The sequence below is a fragment of the Neopsephotus bourkii genome, unplaced genomic scaffold, assembly GCF_033783945.1.
Source record: "Neopsephotus bourkii isolate Nb327-2 ecotype Australia unplaced genomic scaffold, CSIRO-AGI_Nbou_v1 NB_1154, whole genome shotgun sequence".
NCBI lineage: Eukaryota > Metazoa > Chordata > Aves > Psittaciformes > Psittacidae > Neopsephotus > Neopsephotus bourkii.
The window spans coordinates 199093-222449 of record NW_026901640.1 but is presented as its reverse complement, the minus strand read 5'-3'; the positions used below and the strand labels follow the sequence as shown (position 1 = coordinate 222449).

At 43.9% G+C, this 23357-nt stretch overlaps 1 long non-coding RNA gene across 1 annotated transcript in view; it reads right to left on the bottom strand.

Moving 5' to 3' along the window:
• LOC133217648 (uncharacterized) overlaps positions 1-6193 on the bottom strand; it is a 125114-nt gene extending 118921 nt beyond the window's left edge. The window contains exon 1 of the long non-coding RNA XR_009726912.1: positions 6114-6193. This is a non-coding gene — a long non-coding RNA (uncharacterized LOC133217648). The remainder of the gene's footprint in view (positions 1-6113) is intronic.
• Positions 6194-23357: the final 17164 nt, after the last annotated feature.

The window sequence follows — 23357 nt, the reverse complement described above, 5'->3', positions numbered from 1 at the left end:
ACAGACCTAAGGGAGGGGAAAAGCAGCTCACATTAGCATTAAAGGGCTCTCTTGGAAAGCATTCAGACACACGGAACATCAAACCATGTCAAGAGTATGCCCCTAGACAGTCTGCTACTGAAAATAAACATATGCCTTAAATTATGTCTAAATGCTCATATAAGAAAATGGTTTCGCCTAGAAAACGTGAAACATTGGCTCAATAGAAGGAGCAAGTTTCTGGTCTTTGAAAGAATTAAAGAATATTTGCCCTAGGAAAAAAAACTCTGCTAAACTGGTGAAGTACTGGACTTCGTGCAACAGGAATGTGATTACCTTCCCTGAGAAATTCCCCAGTGGACTGCCCAATTCAGTCAAAAACCATTAACCTTCAAGGGTCAAACTTCCTGTATGTAATCTCAACACATCAACATCCAGAAATATGCTAGGATGGCAGCATAGCACATAGACATTTATACACACTCTTTGAAAATAGAGGTTACATGTGGTAATTAAGAGGATTGTAGGAAAACAGGTTTACATTTCAGCATTAAAGACCTGCAATTGTTCGATCTTTACCCATCTCTACAGATCTGCTGTACCAACTGCCCATCATTTTAACAGCACATATTTACTGATAACACCTCAGTACATGCTCAGAATTCTCTGCATGTGCAAACCATTGACAATGATTCACAGCCTCAAGCTCCCATGACAATAACACAAATAACTATCCCAGAGGCTGCACCTTTTGTCTGCTCTTCCAGTTGCCACAGATCTCCCAAAAGCTCTGAGCAGGAACGAGAGCTGGAGCGAACACCGAGGACCACCTGGGGAATCATCCAGTGGCCAGAACGGTTTGCACCAAGTCCCTTTTGGAGTGGGAGGCTTCAAATGTGACTTCAAACACCAGCTGCAAACCCACATCCAAGCTGATGAGCTCAACTTGCTTTCTAATCAGTGGAATGTTTTGGAACAGGCACACTAGAGCACCAGTCATTTGACTGATTTAAAAGACTACCTCTAGATGCAATGAGCTGCAGAGCAGATAGATTATTTCTCTTCGTAGCTATTAAGAAAATCAGTGAATCAATACACCTGGCTCAGGTCTGGGATTTCTGCACTACTGAAGACATCCTGATCCTGATGTCTCCTGGAGTGCTCCTTGCTACTTCAGAAATGCCACCTTCTGAGTAGGTGATCCATTTCAGTAAATGTCAAGATTTCAGGCTGGTTGGTGTTTTGTTCAACATGTTTGATATCTACAAAGGTACTACTTAATGTCATACAGCCTGTATGAAATGCTTGTTCCCTGATGACTACCCATCAAGTCACTTTAAGGCCAGTGTTTTATTTGTCCAAGACACCAAACAGTGACTTAGCATTCTGTGCAGTTATTTTTGGCTAATAATCACAACATTTTCCTGGAAAACACTCAGGAGCTCTTGTACTGTCAGTGATGACAGCCATTAGCCTCTATGGAAATGGACTCACCATAGTTTGGATAAACGTAGGAAATTACCTCGAGTTCTAGGAAAGGGAATAGCTCTAAAATCTCAGGCAGTTCTCAGCATTAGCTACCATCCCCACTTTTCCTAATTCCACTTCATTTTTTTTCCATGTCTAAGCCAGGAAATACTTTTTTCCATAACTCCAAACCAATTGTGCTTCTTTTATGCATTATTTGAAGGAATAAAAATAACACCCTTGGCCATAAGTAGGGTGGGATATTATACACCTCATTCTTTGAGCAGGTCTGAAAGTCAGAAGCGCTGCTAAAAGGTCTAGTTCTATCAAAACCTCTAATGCACTGCTAACATGTCATGCTCTTACTGAAACCTAGTTTAGGGAGAAAAGTGAAACCACTCCAAAAATAGTGTGTTTCAATATTTGCAGAGCTAAATGCTAAAAGCTTCTTCATTTTGCACATATGATAACAAATAAATTAAGTAACACTTAAAAACAAATCAAATCTGAACATGTCAAGAGATTTCTTTGTCTACCAAGTTTCCTATGCCAGATGAAAAGAAAAATCTCAAAAGCCTGGAAGTCCCACACAAATGTGAATTTACATCCCCCACTGAGCACTATTAATATGCTCTGCAAATTATATTTTTAAATGGGTGTACAATTTAAGCTTACTTACCATACAAATCAGTAGAGCAACCCCCCAAAAACCCACTCTTTGCTATCAGTTACAGAGCATATTTCTCTCACTTAAATATTATCTTGGAAAAGTAAAGATGATCACTCCCCTGGTAATCATGTGGAGCACTCCACACTGGATCACACTCCTACTAATGTAGCAGAAATACAGCATTTACCCCACACAGCGTTGCAGCAAGGCTCTAATTTATGAGATGAAAATTAAAATGGAGTTATGCCCATGTATTTATTTTAGAGATGTTGAAATTGTGTATTTACAATATATCATTATAATCATTCTGCAAACAAGTCTGTTCTGCTTTAGTGAGTTTTTAATTCAAGCCTCCACTTCAATTTCTTTGCACATAAAGGAATTGCCTTACAAAACTTTGCCGTCACTGATTCACACAGGGGAGGAGTTGAAAGGGGAACACTGGTGCACCAGCAGCACATGAACTAGCTCTGTATCTGCTCTGACATCGCTCCTCAGGGTGCAGGAAAGGCACATTGCGAAAGAAAATGACTTTTTATAAACTGTACACTTGATGAAACAGACTTTCAATTGCTTGAGCCACTCTTCTGCTTCCAAATGGGACCCACAAAGCTCAAGCACTGTTTACTGTGCTTAAATTCACTGTGCTAACTGGATAATGTGGGAGAGGGGTGTTACGGAGAAAGGTGAGGAGCAGAGAGCTTCCAGCCAGAGAAGCGGTAGTGGGGTTAAACACCACCTCAGGGCAGAGCACATGGTACTCAAATGTTTGCACAGGACAAACGTTCCCAGCCTTCTCTTGCAATATTCCCCACGTCTGTTTCAGAACCTAAATCTTTTCAGCTCGGGTTTGGGTTGGTTTCCTTAACTAGTCCAGCCCAAGGAGGAAGACACTTTTCCCCAGAAGTTTTATTCTGCCTCCATTCAAATTGTTGCATTTCAGCATAAAGCTGCTATTAAAAAGAAACTGGTCAGGTTATTTCACCCTGCATTTGCTCAGATACCTAGAAACAGCAGCAAGGAATTGAAAGAGCAATAGTAGTGGCAAAGCTTAGCACTTCGAAAAAACCCAGTCAGTAATGGTTAATGGTGTTTACTAGGGTAGCACTCCACAGTCACAGACTGACACCCCTACAGTCCAGGCCACAGACACAACAGAAATGAAGATAATAGTTCAAGCTCACTGCAATGTCTTCAAATGAAGCATGGGATGATGCATATTTATGCTCTCCCCATTTAAGAAGGCAACACCATCAGAGCAGGAGAGATTAACCCCCTACCACTGAGACACTTCTTTGAGTGTTCTTGATATCAGCAGCTCATTTAGAGGATCACTTTTCTTTAAAGGCATAGCAACAGGCTGCCCAGGGAAGTTCAAAACCGTGTAGAGGAGGCCCTCAGTGACATGGGTTAATGGTGGCCATGGCAGTGCTGGGGAAGAGTTGGACTTGGTGATCCTAAAGATCTTTTCCAGCCTCATTGGAAATCTCTGCAATGAGATCATAAAAAGTCTTCTCAACCCGTCCCTTAGGCACAGTGCTTGGGATGGTGGCACATTCAGATCACTATCAAGCACACAAAACCCTTCTGTGTAAACAGACTTAAATCAGGCAATTCAAATTACACTTCAGGATCCTAACTCCAACTCAAGCCATGTGTAAGTAAATGAATAGCAGGACTGCCACATTTTATATTAATGGGAAGAAAAAATGGGAGCAATCATGCCCACCTGCAGCAAGAGGGAGTCTCATTACACATTCAGCATCAAGCACCTCTCAACAATTTGCTGGAACAGGCGGGTTGACAATTTGAGTAAGCAGCTGTCAAGAAATTTGTCATTCTGATAACGTCTGAGGTATAAAAGCCAAATGTTAACAGACCTGCTTTCAGTGTAGGGGAGCAAGAAATCTCAGACCTTTCAGTTCAAAGGGAGTGGGAGCCCAAAGCCCTTTAGTGCTGGTGATGACCTGCAAACCTGTACTTATCCCTTCATTCTGCCGATTCCTGAGGTATTCAAGCAAGTGAAAAATCTCATGACAATGAATTTGGCAATGCAGAGACACAGGGTACCTGTAAAGAGTGCACAGCTGTAGTAAGTACACAGTGCTGGCTTCCCAATATGTCCTTGTGACCTCCAGTCTGCTCCTGGGGCTTCTTGAGTCAGGCTTTTTTGCATTTCTCAGTCCACGGTGACTCTCTTCTATGAACATCAATGCAGTTTCTGAACCCACTTAAGACCATAAGTTATTGAGTCACAGATGGCAAAAGATATGGAAACCAAGAGCAGTGCTTGAGCTCCATGCTCGCAAAGTCCACAGAACAAGCTGAGTGAGAGGTAAGGCAGATGCAGACTGCATACAAGGATTCCTCCTTCACGCTGTGTACTGCACCTACATGCCTGCCTTCAGACTAGGCTGGGTCTTTACAGATATCAATTCCTAGCCTGTTGAAGTGCCACCTTAACTTTTTCTACTCTAGTTTTAGGGGCTCTCCCTTATAAAACTCTCGAACCCTCCAGATTGATGGTCCAGGGTATATCTTTCCCCATGACAGCACACTTCCACATGCCCAGCGACTTTTATGGTTTATATTTTCCTGAATTATTGAAAGGATTTGATAGCAAAGTATGATACAAAAACACAGGGAACCTTTAAATAGAAGCATGCAGCACTAAGTAGAGTCAGTGGAAAACATTTCCTGACACATGATACATGGTTCACAAACATTCTGAAAATTGGAAGTTGAAGATAAGCTGTTGCAACAAGAAACTGCTTTTCAGAAGCCAGCTGATGAAAAATACTATATGAACTGATTATTTCAAGAAGCTTCCCCTATCTGGCAGCCCTTCACTTTCTGTCCTAAAAATGGTTGAAGGTTGACTTTTGTCAGATAAAATTACTCCAGCAACGAGGGTCCATGTGCATGTTATACAGTTTCCTACTATAAGATGTCATAAGGTGTCACAGTGTTTTGTCTGTTTAGCCAGCAACAACTGAATAGTCTGATCCTTTGCAATGCTGATGCTTGCTTTGCCAGATACCTTGCTCAGCTCTGCCTGAACTTCATGGGAAACAAGCTTCATATTAAACTAATTCTACTTCCACCTGCAGTGAAGGTTTTGTGCCCCCCTGATCCTAGATTTCTCACAGCACTGGAAGCAGTGCGGGGCCCATGCCTCCCTAGGCAGCACAGGGCATGTCCACTCCCTCCAGGTGTACAAAAGCCATCACCACCAGGAAAAGCATGGTACTGCTGCTGCTCATTGCCAGCTTGCCACTCACATCCTCCAAATTCATCCCTGTGTTCAACTGTATCACATCATCCACAAGCTGGAAAGGTAGATCTTTAGATGGATGTCCACTGCCCACCCCACACAGCAGTGCTGCTCCCTGCTGCCGAGGTGAAGCAACATGAACTCAAGCAACTGATTTTTATCCAGATCGTGGATCCCAAGGACAGCAGTATAGTCTTTGTCACCACACTCCTCAGCCAGTAATACACAGCCACATTCAAATATCATTATATGCTGGAAGAGTTACCAAGCACACACTCAAATTGCAGACAGCACATGGCAGGAGCATTGCACTCCTGCAACATCACAGGAGACGTAAAGAAAGCAAGAGCTGCAAGGAGAGGCCCATGAAGACACCTGAAGAAGCCTCTCTAGGGGCAAAACCCTGTTTTGCTGCAGGTGCCAGGCAGCAAGCACACACCCATGAGTTTTCCACATAGGGACACAAGCTGAAGCTTCACAGGAAAAGGGAGCAAGGGGGAGTAACTATGGAACTAACAGTAACACTGAGAACATCAACAGGGGAAGCCCAGCCCTTGCAGCTGGTCGGCCACATAAGAGGCAGCAGCTTTCTGGATCTGCGCTGTTCAGCCCCCAGCGCAGGGCTTCACCAGTTACTTGAGATTTATCCCCTCAGTGCAACTCCCACGGGGCAGCATCAACCAGCACAGCACAAACCAGCAGTAAGAGACCCAAGGGACTCACCAGGCTCCAGTGGCAAACCTCCAGCCAAGCTGCCCCTGTGCTGCTCATGGCCACAGCAAAGCCAGGGCTGCTATTCCCACAGCACAGAACAAAGAAAGGATGTGGCTGCAGGCTGAGCTTAAATAGTACTACAGGCCCTGCAGAGCCCGGGGGCCCAGGTGAGACCCATTGGGCTCATTAGGTCCAGGTGGCCATTACCAGCCCCAGGGCCAGCATCTATAGGGGATTTCTCTTCCATTCCTGGCCTCTTCAGCTGCAGGGAAGGGGTCCTGGCTCCTGCAGGCTTAAATAATACATTTTGGAATAACAACACCAACTTCTCTTTTTCCCAGTGTTTTAGTTAGACCAGATCCCACGTGAGTGGAATGACAGGAAATCTTTCTATTGATCTCTCAGGCACTTTGGACTAGGCTCTTATCGAGCTATCTGTGTGGCATTTGGGTTTATTCTGCATTACAGATTGAACCTGTTGTTAATCAAAGCACCAGTGACACTATCAGAAAGACAATGTGACATTTCCATGCCATTCTACCAGCTTAAACAAGATTCCATGAAGAAGAATTGAATCATAAACGCCAAAATTGCAGGAATCCATCTTTCAATTTCTGTCACCTTGAAAGTGAAAAATGCTGGAGGCATTGCACTCAAAACATTACCAAGCCCAGGTATATTTCAAATGCAATCTCCACTTTCGGGGTGGATTCTTCATTTCTGAAATGCAATGGATCTTACGGAACTTTTCCACACATTGGTGACAGTACCACAGGTTAAACCTAGCTTTAAACACGGGAGGACTGTGAGTACGTGGGGAAGAGCAGTAGCATGGCTGCCTCAGGAGATAGGACAAGGCTGGGAAGTGCCTGCACCAGCAGGACACAGTCCCACAGCACCTGAGCACAAGAGATTGCTTTTTTAACCACTGCGCAGCTGGGAAGAATCAGCACTCAGATGTCAGCCCTGCTTCTGGTGTCTGTGTCCCAGAAACAATGGGACCCCTCGAAGAGGTGGGTTCTTAGCACCACGCGGGCACATGGTGAGTGTTACAGGCACCTTATGGCAACCTAAGCAGGAGAGGACAGAAGCGCAGAGATGCCAGCGCGTTGTCCTGGTGCCGAGGCGAGCTCCGTGCCTGGGATGCGGTTGGTGGCTGGAGGTGCTCATTTCCCCCGGCAGCACCCGCTTCCCCTGCGAGACAGGGGTGGAACAGGCTCCGGTGGCAGGGAAGCAGGGTCCCTGCTCCCTGGGGAACAAGGGTCTTCCTAACTCTCCCCTTTCCCAAGGGTCCCCTTGTGCCAGGAAACCTGTCCCCAGATGAGCTGCCTGGGAAGCAAAAAGTAAAGCCCAGAACCAGCCTTCAAACCAGCCTGAAGCATCCACAGAAAAGTTCTGTTTAAGGGGAAATGCTGCAAGGAATAAATGATGCAGAGTTCCTGCTGCTCCCTAAAGACAAGCTGCTTTCCTCTCTTCGCTTTCTCTCTCCTCTGAAATGGAGACTGGGAGTCCAGCCTTTCTATTCAAAGTAACCATGCACACCAGGGCTGAAATTTCACACAGGCTCTACTTTTTCAGTTTTCACAGCTCTACTATTTCAGTTCCTTTTTATACTTCAAAACAGCACCTTTCTCTGCAAAGGTGAATGTCAGGTGTTTAATGCACCCATCTGTGCTACTGCAGGTCTGTGCCACTTCACGTCTGTCCCACCATCCATGCAGCGGTGAGGTTGCAGGATGTTCATAATCATAGTACCTGAGCCCCTGCTCTTTGGGAAAAGGATTGCTGCTTTTAGCACAGAGGTTTGGCTCAACAAATGGAAAACTGGGAATCTCTGAAGACATCTGATTTTCAGTTATTGTTTCCCAGTTCCAAAGGAGGCACATGCTGCAGCACGCGGGGACAGCACAGAGCCCTTAGGTAGATGCATAATCATTTAGTAATTACCTCTAATGCAGCAAGAAGCCCTTGGACATACAGACCCTACAATGAAACTGTTTATTACGGGACATTAGCATGATTCCTTGGCTTGGCCTGCAAGTTTATGAAAGGGCTATCACAGAGTTAGAAACATCTGGGTTTTCTCATCATGTTCTTGCGTGGTTTATCCCATTCATTTCTTATCCTTTCCTCTCATGGTAGCAATGCTGAACACCTAACACGACATTTGCATTTAACCATGCTCAGTTATTTACATGCAAATTAATCCAGGTTCCAACATATGCACTTTGTGCAGTTTGATGAATCCCCCTTAAATTGGTGATTTCAGCCCAAACCTTCTCCCATGGCAGAGAATATTTCAGGTCCTGCCCATCTCTGCTTACCAGGTCAGTGCAGGGATTAACTTAATGAAAATGCCAGGTGAGAAAATCACCAGAAAGATCACAGAGAGGCCGGCCCCAGTACTCGTGGCTGGTTTATGGATGGGATTCTAAACCAATTTGTGAAGCTTTCAAGCCACTAAAACAATTAATTTTAAAAAGCATTTTAGTCACGATGAAAAATTACTTTGTTGTGTGCTTTGTTTTTAAAGGTGCAGGATGAATAAGCCACAGAAGACAACGGGAAAGCATTTACTTCTTTTTTTCATTTATTAATGACACAAATGCAGCAATTACTCAAAAGTGAAATCCATCAGAAGTGTCCTGGCTGTTTATATACAACTTTAGGACTGGTTATGCAGATTGTTAGGTATGGGGCCACAATGCAAGTACCTAAACAATCACTGCTTCACCTGGTGTATTTCACTGAGCTCAAAAGTGTAATTATTATGTTGGGTTATGGTACTATTAAAAGAAAAAAAGTAGGAAATCAAAGTGATGCAGCAAAAAAGCTCTTTCCATACCAGTATCAAGGGCAAGTACTGAGAATCAGGACAGTGCGTAATTAGACATAAAGTGCATCCAAGCAGATGTTTACAGTCTTCATTAAGATGCAGGACAAGAAGTCACTGTCAAAAATATGCTCCAAATACAATAAAAGTCACCATCAATTTTGCATGCCAGAGGAACCTCTAAAATGAAGAGGAAAAGATCATTTCTTTCTGCAAATAAAGTTCACCAGCAAGTGGCTATTCCAGTGGGATGTATTCCATGGTTTTGAGCAACCTTCTCTCCAATTTTCAGTTTGCTTTTTGGCATGGGAAGAAAAAAGAGGAGAAGGGAGGAAAACGGGAATGAAGAAATAATCTGTTTCACCCAGCATAAAATGTATTTCGTTGAAAAAGCAACCAGGAACATGAGGAGGGAGAAAAAAGTGCCCTATTTTTATGCCAAAGCTACACCATAAAGCAATAGTTTAAGAACTCGTTGCATTCATAACCTCAGCTTCCATACAAATGCTGTATTCATTAAAAAGAAATACAGGGTGGCAGGGCTGGATTTATCACTGGAATTTGCACGCTGCTGTAAAGAATGTCCTCTATTAATGACAACAGCTGTTGGTTTAATAACCCTAGGAAAGATCATTAAATTCCTCCACATTTCCCAGAAACAGATGGAAGAAATGCTAAAGTGTTAAAGCATATGGGAGAACATATTGAAACCCAAAAGCCTCCTTGGAGCGGCAGGAATCCTGCTGCCGCAGTCTCCTGGATTGCCCGGTCGCCTCGCAGGTGCCAAAGGTGTGTGGGTTGTGGAGCCTGTGTGAATGCTGCGGGAGGGTAGAGGTGTCTCCAGGTGCTGCAGGCACATTCGCTCTCACGGTTTACACCTCTCACGCTGTGCTTGCAGGCACAGATCTCCTTTCCCCTCTATTCCCTTGTTAGCTCCATCGCACCTAGAACTTCAACACATAAAAACCCTCCACACACAAAGGAACCCTTCCATCACAGAACCTGTGAATGCAGGGCACCTTCTGCACTTCCAAAACAAGAAAGATTCATTTCAGGAAATGCGAACTTCCCAACAGCTTGGATGGAAATCACAACAGATCCCAAACACAATTTTTCCTGTGATCAGGGACATTCCTACTTTAGCATATAATTTAAGCCTTGAATGCACCATCAGTGAGACAGAGGGAGAGAATTCAGAAAGGCATTTTCCTCCCCCTGTGTTCCCCAGTCGGTCTAATACCAGTACTCCTCAGCCCTAGCAAATGATTCATTTAACCTTCACAGTTTAATCATAACAATAATATTTGTCCTTTTCTCACAGCACCCGATGATTGCTGTGTTCATTACACCAGAGGCATACATCCTCTGAAAGGAAGCACTCAGATGCTAGTCAACCACAAGGCATATATTTTCTCCCCGGGTGCTAGCCAAGTGTTTGAAAATAACCTTTGTGATATACAGTAACCACCAGACTGTAATAGCTTTTGTTCAGCCACCAAGAAAGGTTATGGAGTTTTGCAGGGATTTGTTCTGAGCAGATTCCCCCCACCCAGTTTTAAAGGACATTTCCAAAGTCCTTTTGGCTGATTCTTCCCTCCCTGCTGGTCTTCCGTGCAGCACCCAGCGCTGCTGCCTTGGGTCCCCTTCCTGCAGGGAGCATGCAGCTCCTCAGGCTCGTCCGGGTGCCAGACCCCACCGTACCCCAACCCATCCCTTGGGTCCTTGCAGTCTAGAAATGAAAGTGGCTTTGGGGCCACGAGTCCTCTGCAGTGAAGATCCTATGAGAGCGGCCTGCAAGAAAAGTGCCTGCTGGCAGAGGAAGCCTGGCCCTGCGCCCATCCAGCAGATCCACAGGCTCCAGAGAGGAGCCCAGGTGCCTCGTGCCATGCTCCGTCAACACCCCAGAGCAGCTTGTTCACCCCACAGGGATGCAGAGGCTCCATTTCTCACATTCACAAAGTCCTCCCAGAACAGCACCAACAACCTGCAAGGCCACTCAGACAATTTGTCCTCAGGAAGATCCTTTTCTAAGGGGACTCTCTTTCTGTGGTGCTCTGAGGAACAGCATGGAACCGAGCTCTAATACACAGCAGAAAATACCACATGTAGGCACCTGTGTACAAAGCATCCTTCATGTGATAACATACGACTGGTCTGCAACATTACAAGTGTCTCAACTTCGCCTGACATCAGCAGTGATTTCAGGACCTTGGCACCCTTGAAACCCCATCTTTACAGTCCTACCCCTCCAGCTCCTGCACTCCCAGCAGCGGCCTCTGGTTACACAGGCTCCAGGGCTCGCCACACCACCCACCTCTGCTGATTCCATCCTAGAGCTGAGATGCAGCACAACTTGTCATTACTGCCACTTACAGATTACCTGTTTGGATATACCACCCTTTCATGAAAGCCAGGGTAGGATTTTTATTACCAAGCACACTTTTTACAGCAAATCATGCTCTTATTAAAATTCATACAGGATAAATTTAAAGGAGAAAGGCTCTACTTCATTCATCTAAGTCACAGATTACAGCCTATTTGTCAGATTCTTCCTTTCTTGGCTCCTCAGTAGTCTGTAATTGCACAGAAATCCATGAAGGAGGATTTAAAAGGGTGTGGCAGGGCAGCATGTAGTGGAGCCAAACTCATTCTGGTATGTTATAAAATGCAGTCAAATTTTCAGTTCAGGAAGATGAATTATACATATTGTTGAATTTAGGAAATAGAGTCCCCACAGCAGCACGCCTCATGGGCCAACTGGTGCCCATTCTCTTACTGTAATCCCCCTAATAATACACATACTGAGCCAAATAATTGTCCCATGTAAAGCAACAGAACCTTATTGTCTTCCTCTGAACACCCATTTGAATCAGCTCATGATCCAAACTATGAAGAGTTCAACTACAAAGCTTTTGCTTCAAGGTAATTTCAAAGGAGGTCCTCTTAAAAGTTGTTCCTCTTAAAAGTTGCTTTCATTTTCCCCTAACTGTATTGAAACAGTACCATCTGTTTCTCTAATACAGCCTTTTGAATGCATGCTCCAGTAGAGTGATAGATGTACTAGATTCATTAGATCATTAATCATTGATGAATTGCCTTTAAAAATATGTATTAATCTTTGGGAATTTTATTTTTCTGCTCTGATAGTGGATTAAAAATCTGCCTAAATATTAATGTTCCAAATAATGTACATTTTGCTTTAGTGAAAAAATAATGCATTAGATTCAAAGAAAGCCTGATAAAATGTTTTTATTATAAGATGCATATGCAATGATTTAAATCTTTAATTTAATATGTCTCTGCCGTCCAAGAGATATCTTCCTTCTAGATACTCGAGACACCTTAATGGATAAAAAGTGGAATTTATTCAGCCATAACTGAGAAGATTAGTACCAACTCCCACCCAGGTACCCCAACTTTACCTCTTCTTCTGCCACTGATTGGAAACCAGCAGTCCCACCATCCTCAGCCAGGCCTTGCCATGGCTGAACGTCGCTCCCCCAGATAAGCACAAGCATCGAAGCTGGGGCCCCACAGGACAGAGCGCCCTTTGCCTGGGCACTTGCATTTAAAACAAGACAAAACCCTTCTGCATCACCCGGACTGCAACGTGCTGCAGGCTGCCAGGCTGGGAAAGATCTGACTCCCAACGCCTTGGCTCCGTGTGCGTCTGCATGGGCTACACACAGGAGCCTTTTACAATGTTTGTATCTTGTGGTATCATTTGCAATAGATTTTGTTAAGTTTTGTATCTCCACAGGAAGCTTGGCACTGAATGCAATTCCCACATAGATAGGCTGGCAGGCAATTTGTGAGCTGTCTACAATGGACTGCACCTTTCTAGTGTACACAAATAATTATAAGTTCACTCTTTCAAAAGACTGCTTTTTCCTCAGCGAAACCCAAGGGTAATATTAAGCTGTAAATCTGGGTCTCCTCTCATTTATTCATAGTAATTTTCATAAACAAATGGTTCCCGTCTTCTCTTAATTGATGGCACAAAACAAGCAAGTTTATCAAAGTCAACCCAGACTGTGTATGAAGTAATGGTGTTTCGGTCCAGCTCAGGGATGTAACTATCACAAATAGTATTTCCTGCATTACCCACTGCAGCACAATGGCGCTTCAGTGAATTTGGGGCTAGTAACTGATTGGTTTGGAAAAACATAATTTCAATTCAGAAGGGTATATGCGAGTTTATGTGCTTTATTTGTACACACACTTCTTCACTACTGGCTCCTTCCCATACGCATCTACCACAGAGCATCATCACCAAGCCTGCAAATCTAACCTCCATGGCTCTCTACTCTGTCCCAGAGAAACAGTATGCGTCAAAACTTCCAAACCAAAACCAAAGTTGTAACTTTGGGTTTGCTAATTCAGTAATAAACTATGGTCCTTATCTTACTAATGTAACTTCTTTTTTAATGCGTATATCAGCTGATTTCAGCATCAGAAGAAAATCCCTTTTTTATTCACCATTCCCCTTGAGGAAAGCCTTGCACTTGTGCACATTCTTTGAGCAAGTCTTGTAAGGGCATATTAGCAAGGGAATATGTATTAAATGGTCTTTCATTCCAGGGCTCTAGTAAACACTCTCAAGTACTTTGGTACACTGTTCTCCTGTCATCATTATTATCCTCCTCCTAATCCAACTCTCTGCAGTGAGTGAGACACCACAATAGCAGTCATGGTGTTGAAGTTCATGTTACACAGAGGAACTTTTACACAAGTGCAAAGGCTGTAAGCTTCTGATAAGCATCCAGCTACATTTCTTCATCCCTCACATGAACCACCCACCTTCAGAAGATGAGAAAGAAGACAGAATATATTCCTGAGTTCTCTGACAATGATATGCTGCAGCTCCATTGCATGCTGCATTTCAAAACATGGGACTTTTCGCTGCCAACAAACTCTTAAGGCTTATAGCACATTTAAGGTAGCACATTATAATCTCTGTTGCAAACAAATTGGCAAACTATAAAGGAGCAACTCAAGCATTATTGTAAGATAACAATGAAAAACCAGCCCAAACTGGGTCACATTATACAAGCCATAAGACACAGTTATCAGCTCCAAGAGCTACCAACCAGCACAGGCCTTGGTGAGGAAGGAAACAGAACTTCCAAGACTTACATGAAAAAATGCATCAGGTGGAGAAGTCCAGCCAGAAAGAGCTATTCTCTTCTCTGTCGTGGTTTAACCCCAGCCAGACAGCTTTTCACTCACTCCCCCCCTTCTTGCCCTCCCCCTACTCCTGGGGGGACGGAGAGGAGAATCAGCTTTGTTCCCAGCCCGAAAGTCAAAACACAGCACTGCACCAGCTACCAAGAAAGAGAAAAAATGACTGCTACTGCTAAACCCAGGACAGAGGCAAAGCCTTGTATACAAGCCAGCAGCCCATACTTCCTTGTTCTCCCTGCCTTTTGCATTCCTCTGAGCTCTTCAGCCCCATTTCCCTTTGTAGTGGTGACTTCAGATTTGAAAACAGGTTTATCATCAAATAAATTGCTTATGCATTCTCATAGAGCATGCTTTCAATGCAATGATAACACGTACCGGTGAGTTATAGGCAGCTTTAGAAGGGAAAGGTTCCCTTAATTGTGAGAAGTAGAATAGATTGTATATTGAAATGAGGAAGCACGACATGTTATTATTGGCATCTAATAGCATAACAGATTATTTCCCTAGATATACATCTGATCTGTACTTATTAATGTCAATCTGCTATGGTGCATAATGTAGTTACTGATACAGACTGAGCTCTGCTCACTCTCACGGCTATCAGCTTCATGATATGTTTCTGTGTTTAAAACATTGCTCTGAAGCTACAATCACCAAATATTTATCAGTCGGCCTCTTCCAGAGCCCCATATCCCCTTCTCCCCAAAGCCTGCTTTTTGCAAGCGGCTAGGCTCACAAACAGCCCTAAGTGACAACCCTTTGGAGATAACAAACAATGAATTCGAGTCTTTGTGCATCACCAACACCTCAGTAAAAACTCTTTTTATTATTACTATTTTATTAGCCAGTGTTTTGAAGGTCAGAGAATCCCTCTTAACCCGATGGGTATTTTGCACTTCAACGGAAACGAAAGTACACTTGCAAGCACTTAATGACCATATGCAAATTGCCTCCCCTTCCCATTCAATATGTGTAAGTGACCCATCATTCCCACTGAACGGTAGCTGGAGACTGGGAAATTCAAAGCTTTGGCATCCTGCCAGGAAATCTTGGTCCTGTCAAATCAACTCAAAGCATGTGTAGGAGCCCACCGAGAATTGCTCCTCAACAGCAATTTTTAGCAACCTGGAGCTCAGGGGTTTCAACTGCTCTCCTCCTTCCAGGCAAAAGAAAGAGCGAGCACGTCCCTGACAAACCCGGGCACAGCAGCAGAAAGGCTCCTCTGTAAATCAAGGCCAGCTTCTTGAGGACGTGCCCCTCCTGCTCTGAGATGGCTCCCTGGCACGGCCGCCCAACGGGCAGCAGGGCTGGCTCTCAGCACTGCTCGGCTCCCACCAGGGCAGGCTCTGCCATAGGGAGCCCTGTCCTCACAGCTTCAAACAGGCGAATAGTTGATGAATTTGCAGGTTACTCATTAGCATGAGTGACTCACTACTCATTTCTTTTAAGACAGCTGCAGCTCACTTGATGCGCCATTTCCAAGACCTCCTGTCTTCTGCACACACTGACAGCCTGTCTTCGTGTTCACAGGCTGGTGAAAGATCACAAGTGTGCTAGCCAGGGCAAGGGAGGTCAGAGCACCTATGACAAATACTCCGTAATGGATCCACAATCTCAATCCCTGTTTACTGCTAGGCCAGATGAAAGGAAAAAATACAAAACCAAACCCCCAAAATCCCTACAGAGAAACAGTCCGTTCTCCAGCAAAATCAGCTAATAAAGAGCATAAAGGCACTTGAGGTTTTACTGGGTCAGGCTTCAATCCTTATTACAAGGTTTCTAAATTATTGAATAATATTTATTTGAATTATTCAGCAAACTCCTTTTATTTAAACAGGCATTTGGTAGCAGGGAAGCTGGAACAAACCGTTTCAATCCACAGCTCTGTAATCTAAATACATGGGTTTAGCTGAAATAAAAGTCTCATTTCACAGTTAGAATTCATTTGCTGGACCCGTTTCACGTTCTAAATGTGCTGCCACTCCTCAGGAAGTGCAGGGGTAGAATCAGAGAGCACTCTGGTGCTCGGTGCTTCTGCGCTGCTCAGCCCCGTCCCCAGCACACTGCACCCTGCGAGGCAGCACCGGCAGGAGCAGCCCCGGGCACCCAGCAGCGCTGCAGGGAGGGCAGCGGCTTCTGCCCCTCTGGGTCAGGGCTGAACTCGGCCCTGACGTGTGCGCATCAGACCCTTCAGGAGGAGGTGCTCATCCGAGCTCACCCTCCTCACTGGAGCCCGAGCCTGCAGAACACAGTTCTGTTCTCACAGAGCATGTGCTGTGCTATGGAACCGACTCACACACACAGTTGTGCTTTTCAGCTTTGGGCGGCAGAGATTTTGGTGGCAGCATCTTTGATCTTGCAGATGCCTGATCCTCTGCACTAAGCACAGGACTCATCCCACTCACACTGAAGTCTGAAACTCAGGATGAACCTTTATAGGACTGTGACCAGAGGCATTCTGTCTTCCTCATCAATACTTATACTTCAGCAAATGAGTTTCATTAGGAAAGGTGATACCAGAACTCCCCTTCCAGAGGCCAGCGCTGCTCCCACACCACATGCTCAGAGCACTGCAGAGGCCAGGTCTTGCTCCAGCTGCTGCTGGGCTGCAGCACGGTGGGGTTTGAGTGTCATCCTCAGGACGACACTGCAACACGTGCATGTGTGTGTGTGTATGGCAAGTCTCACCTCAACAAAGCAATCAAACCATTTTAATTACCTCAATACTGTTCATGTACAGCAATAAACCAGACCTATTAAAGCTGAATCATTAATCATTTGAGCTAAATCAATAAACAATTATATGTGCCATGCCACTGTGCTCACAAACAGAACCTTCCAGACCTAGCCACGCTGGGAACAAACAAGAACCACACATCCATGTGCAAGAAAGAGGGAAAACGGGTGATCCTGAGAGAAACTGCTTTTTTTGCCTAAGTGCCTCAGAGTGAGATTCACAGTTCCCGACCTGTAAACTGATAATTTATTCCTAGAACCACCGTAGGGTTTTGCAAATGTTATTGCATCACCAGCAATGTGTAATTATCCCATCTGGGATTGTTCCCGCACCATGATTTCAAACACTGACGGACATGCCCAGGGGCACACAAGTGTTAGCACAGTAATCACCATACACTGAATGGACAGAGCTGGGACAAATGCTGACGGTCTGAGCATGAGGCACACGCTGTGCATCAGACTCTTCAGAGCCTCAGGGGAGTGTCAAACGGTACCATGAGTTACACCCCCATGGGATCTACTCCCAAAGTAGACTAAAAAGCAGAGCAATAAGTTTGCATTATTCTTCATCCATTGATGAATGCTGAAAATTTTGTGGGTTTGCGATTTCCTTTAAACTACAAAAGCTTGAAACAGCATTAGGAAAAGGACTGAGGAGAGGCTCAGGGGACTTCGGGAGCTGGAACTTTAAACAGAAACACTGTGAGACGTTTAATAAAAACTACCAGTCATGGCAGCACTGCTGCTTTAACGTCTTCCTATTCCCAGAACTGAGCCCTGCATGCACCCTGCACCAGGTGCTGACCCTGAGACAGGGAGTCACAACCAGCCCCAGCATCCCAGCTCTTGGCTATCACCTCCGCATTTTACCTGCTTCAGTCTCTCCAGAGACAGAAACCTTCCTTTCGGGAGGATCCTTGCTCTGTGTCTACCAAATGCTTTCAGGACTGAAATTCTTGCACAGGACTGGGAAATAAAACCAGCCCGCAACAAATAATGCTCCTCCAGTAAAACGTACATAAGATAATACAGTTTTTATAGTGCATGAAAATAACAATAAAGAGTCAAGATTTTGTAGAAATCAATGAATCTCCTGTTTCAAAAGCTTCTGTGCAAACAATATTTCCTTGAACTGATACAATACATTGAACTGAATATTTTAACTTTAATGTAATTGCATCAATAGAGCAGTCACATTCCTCCAAACAGCTACTCTGAAGATGAGATTTTAAAGCATGGCTCATAAATATAAGAACAGAGAACAAAATAGCTTCTTTTTTGATAATTAAACAGTTAGCAGCTAAATTGCATTGTAATTGATCAGTAAATTGCTTTTTTAATGAGATTTAGTCACTAGGAAATGGCTTTTTTCTTCAATATGCCCAATGTGCATTGGGTCATTTAAACAGCAAATTGCCTACGCTGGTCTCCTATTTAGACCATCTAGATTCAACTCGCTGTAAGAAAAGATGCACAGGACAGATGAGCCTTGGCTTTCCCTGGCTACCCGCAGGGACTGCTGCATCCGGGGTGGGCAGGCACAGGATGAGCAATCCTCTGCCAGCTGAAAGCAACAGCAAACGGAGCCTCGACCCCAGGAACGCAGGATTTCACGCTGCTTTGCTACAGTAGAAGCTAAACTCCCTTCCAAAGGCAGGTCCCCAAAATGAGCTCTGAGCTGGTGATGCTGACAGGCGAGCACAGGCAGATGGCATAACCAGCTCTGGCTGACCAACACTAATACCCTAAGACAGGCCCATGTGCCCACTTTGCCTCTCCTCTGTTGCTCTCAACTTATTCTAAGTTCAGCAGGTGATGCTCAAATCAGAAATTGATATTACAGTGCATTAAGTTTGTAGCTCATAGAAGTTCCTTTTTACAGGCCTTTGCACAAAAGACAATCCTTCCTCAAAAAGCCTGTATAACCTAACTAGACAAAAAAAAACAAGGGAGAGAGTAATGAACTGTCTTTTTTGAAAGCTGCATTATTTTAGACCTATGATGAGTACAAGGTAAAAAAACCCAAACAAATAAAAAGTGTCTGTTCTTCAAAATTAGACAGGCTATTAAAATAATTGTTTTCAAGGATATACTTAGGAAAAAGTGCAAAAAAAATCTTGCCCAGCTGTGTGAAGAGCACTGGGTAAGTGTGTATTGAAATAAATTACCATTTCACAATCCTTTATTACAGGAATTTTCCAAATCCTTCAGGAACAAAAGATTTTGATGAATCCTGATTATTGTGATCAATTTCTTACATACAACAACAAATGCAGCATAAAGTTAAGTCAGATTTTTATTGTTTAGTTTCCAAGATCTCTGTTGATGTGACTTGGATTGCAATATAAACAGCAGTGATTGCAATCATTTGTTGCTACCATAGCAACAGACAAAATTAAAAGGGCAAACCACAAAGCTGAAGTGGCATCATAGTTGGAGCTTCCAATTGCATGAGAGTAAACTGATGTGTACAGGATGGCAGCCGTCCTTGCAGATACCTGTGAAGCAGGTTTGCTTGTAGTGATCAAAGTCATTCAGGTCAGGTCCTGTGATCAAGGGCCTGCATCAGCTCTTGTGTTCTACCAGTTTTCTCTGTGTGTCTCTGTCTCTACAGTCTTAAATATCTGGGACATGGAGGTCAACTTAGAAACAAGACGTCAAAGCAATCTTGTGGAGACTTAGGCCATTTTCCATCTTCCACTTGGAACTCACCCATTGCTATTATTCACCAATTCCATTCTGGCAGCGAACAGATCCACCACCACCACCCCAAAAACCGGAAAACCCATGCTGTCATGGCCTAACCTTGCAGCATAAGGTCTAAACACACAGGTAATACTCACTGCTCATCAAAAAGCATGAGAACAAGTTCCCATAAAACACTGAGTAAGTGCATATTTTAGTTATATTGTTATCCTGTTTTCTGGCTTTGGCCTAAAAGAGTTGAGCAGAAAGCCTGGATCTGCTGGTTCTCCAGCTGACCCCAGAAAACACAAATGAGTTTGGTGTCTCTCAGCCCCACATCTCTGCAAGAGGTAAGGAAAAAACAATCCCTTTTCTCTGAGCTGTGTATTTGGGTAAGATCTCCAGCGCATCCGTTTCCTCTGTGCTTACACACTGCTGAACAGACAGGGCCATCAGCACAGCTGGGGGAAGACACAACACTCATACAAATAACAAAAAAGAAACAAACATTCACCATCTTCCATCAGGCTTCCACGAGAACAGAGTCCTGGCTTCCAGGAGCCAGTTACACCATTTATGTACACAGAGGTCAGGCATAACACTGGTAAGAAGTAAAAGGAGGGAGGCAAGCAGTGTGTGGAGGTTATTTCTCTGAAGCATTCAATCTAACTCAAGAGCCAGCCCATTCTGGTGGATCATCTGCTTTTGCAGAAGGACAAGGCACTTGACCACAGAAAGCTGAATTGGAGTCCGTAATTAATTTTCACACTCAAGAACTGTCCAGGAGACCTTCAGGTTTGTCACTTCAGCACCTTAAAGAAAACCTGACCTTTGAACACGCCTGTGCAAACTTAGTAGGTAAATTCTTAGCTGACATGGGTAGATACAGCTTTACCTCAAAGGTAAATGGAAGTGCCCTCAAACGCTTAAAAAAAGAGTCTCAAGCGGTCACGAAAGAGTTCTGCTCTACCTGCACACCAAATGGTGTCTCTTTAATCCAAGGGACAGAAAGTGCCAAGGCAGCGACAGCAGCCCCATGGCCAGTGGGGCACACTCCTGCCACTGCCCAGCACTCACCCAGAGCACAGTGCTCCTCTGCAAGAGCTTGGCACTGGTAGGCAGCAGGGCTTTATCCTGCTGGGCTCCTGCATGCCGTGTGTGGAGCTGGTGGGGCAGGACACATCGCGCTGAGCTGCCCACTCTGATCCGAGCGAGCAAATCGTGGTTCCTGAAATTAAACTCCAGCACCTCTAACTTCACCCCTTTTCATTAGCCCTTTATAGCAATGACAACGGGAGGAAAACAACACTGCCCGAAGGTACCCCAGCCATGAGTGACAGCAGACAATAATGCGCATAACTGCAATATTCATAAGTAAATTTTCATTAGAATTAACAAGGACAATTGTCTTCTTTTGTTCAGATTACCTCCAGATATGTTAAAAGGAGGTTTGCATAATTAATTACCAAACATAGGGATCCTTACAGTTCCTTGGAGGTTATTTCAAGGAGCTTGTTTGAAGAAGTCATCTCCATAACAAACATTATCTGTCACTTCTCAGCTTATAAATTAATTATGGTGATATAAAAAAGAAATACAGCTTGACCATCAAGTGGAAGGTAAAGCCCAGAAACTGATCAGCAATGAAAAAACAAAATTACAGGAAGATAAGATGCATCTGTGAGGACTCCTGCAAGGCTAATATTAAATCAAATAGGTTATTTAACAAATAGAAAGTGCAAGTTCCACCTAAGGCAAAATAGAAATGGGTGTCAAGCTTCTTTCCAGAAATGAACTGACTGAGAAAAGCTGGCATTTCATACCTCTGTTACAGCTGGAAGTGGGGAGAGCTGTGAAATAATCCCCACCAAGAGTGTGAGAGGACAAACTAATTATCCTTACAGTTTAAATGGTAATTAATGGAAAAAAGCAGAAAAGATGGCTTCTTCCCTCTGCCTTAGTCCTGCATTGGCTCCTTCACAAAGCAGAGGAAGAGACTTCTGAATCAACATGTAAATTACAAATGTAAACAAACTCACTGGAACTAACTGCAAGTGGAATATTAAAAGCTTATAAACCAGCAAGCCACCCCTTCCATTTCACTTCCAGCTGCGGAAGCTTGATACTGAAACATGAAAAATTAGTGCTCTAAAAAGTGGCCACAACACAGCATGAAGAACTCATCAGACGAAAGGAAGGAAATGCTCATCCGCACCTTCACTGTTCCTCACTGTTTGGGTGGCTGCCTGCATCCTCCCCATCCACTGCAGACCTGGCCCCAGCCACAGTGGCACTGCCTGAGCGGGGCCTATGGGGGTGACTGCTCCCTGCCCCACAGACACCACAGCAGCTTTTAAAACTTCAGGCAGCAACTGGACAAGAGTCCTATTTCTTTAGCTAGAAGTAGTCCACAATAAAGAGTTTAAACTCCTGCTGTAGACAATCACCCTTTGGTGAAGTTTAATACAAGGTTCTACTTATCACAGTTCACATTATTTCTTTGAATCTTTAAGTAAAACTTCAAAGAAAAATGTATAAAGATAATCCAATTACACAAAATATGCATGCATAAAGGTATGTCATAAAAGCAACATAAAGCAGATTGATGCCAAAATTTAAAATGTTCAAGCTATCAATAGGGAAATATAATGAAGGTGCAGGTGTTTGAAGAATTAAATCTATTTTCAGCATTTCCACCAGCCCTGGTACATGTGTTTTAATAATGTCCACAATACTGAAGCACAAAATCTTCAGGAAGGATGAGCAGCTTGTTACTGTTCATTTTATTTCAATGTCACTGTCAAATTATTTGCATACTTCCATATATTTTTCTATTTGTTAATGCCATAAATATAAATGCTTAAATAAAAACACATTTGTCATTCATCAATTTTTAGTGCAGTTTATTGCTTCTCCAACAAAGTGTTCGATATGGGATTCATTTTTATGTGTTACAATGGGTGTTTACATTTATCTCCTTGGTATTGCAAGAAAAAAATGTGTAGGTAACTCAGCTTAAAATCCTACTTTGTCACATCTCATTGCCCTCTCCAGACTGGAAATACATGCCTACAGGCTTTGATATGTTTATATAGAGATATAATATACTTTCACCATGCATAAGTGATTGATAAAGTAATTTAAGGAAGTCTAATTGGTATTTAAAATAAAGCATCTTCTCTGCAACAGATTTTGGGGACGTATTCTGCACGGCTTTCCTCAGGGAAGTCTGGGGAAATACTTCTGCTCAAAGAGCGTGATTTTTGCCCTTTGACTTACAGCTACCAGCCTGAGAAACCTGAGATCAAACAATCCTCTCGATGTTTTGTCGTTGCCATCTCAGTGAACCAGCTTGGAGAACTCTGATTCATAAAGGAGCACATAGAGCCGCACATGAAAACACGGTCTGAGGTCACCAGCTGATCACGGACCTGGCATCGCCCACAGGCCGGTAGAACGCTCCTCACCTGGAGCAGCGGAACCTCTCACCAGAACACGTTGGAGCCCTGCTGCCTGTTCCGTAAGAAACAGCCGGTAGCAAACCAAACCCCCATCCCCAGGCAGGGTGGCTGCACCCTCACTGTCATGGGCTCTCTACCATCTTCCAGTTCTTTCCCCGAGGACAAATCTATGCCAAGATCTCGCAAACTTTCCGTGGAGCAGGGACGAGCACACCGATTCTTTATTGCCATCTAGTGACCAAAACTATTTCCACTATTACACCAAACAGGATTACAACTCTGCAGAATTCTGAAACCAACAAGCACAAAAGAGAAACCAAGCTTGCTTTTCAGCCTTAACTTTGTGCTACC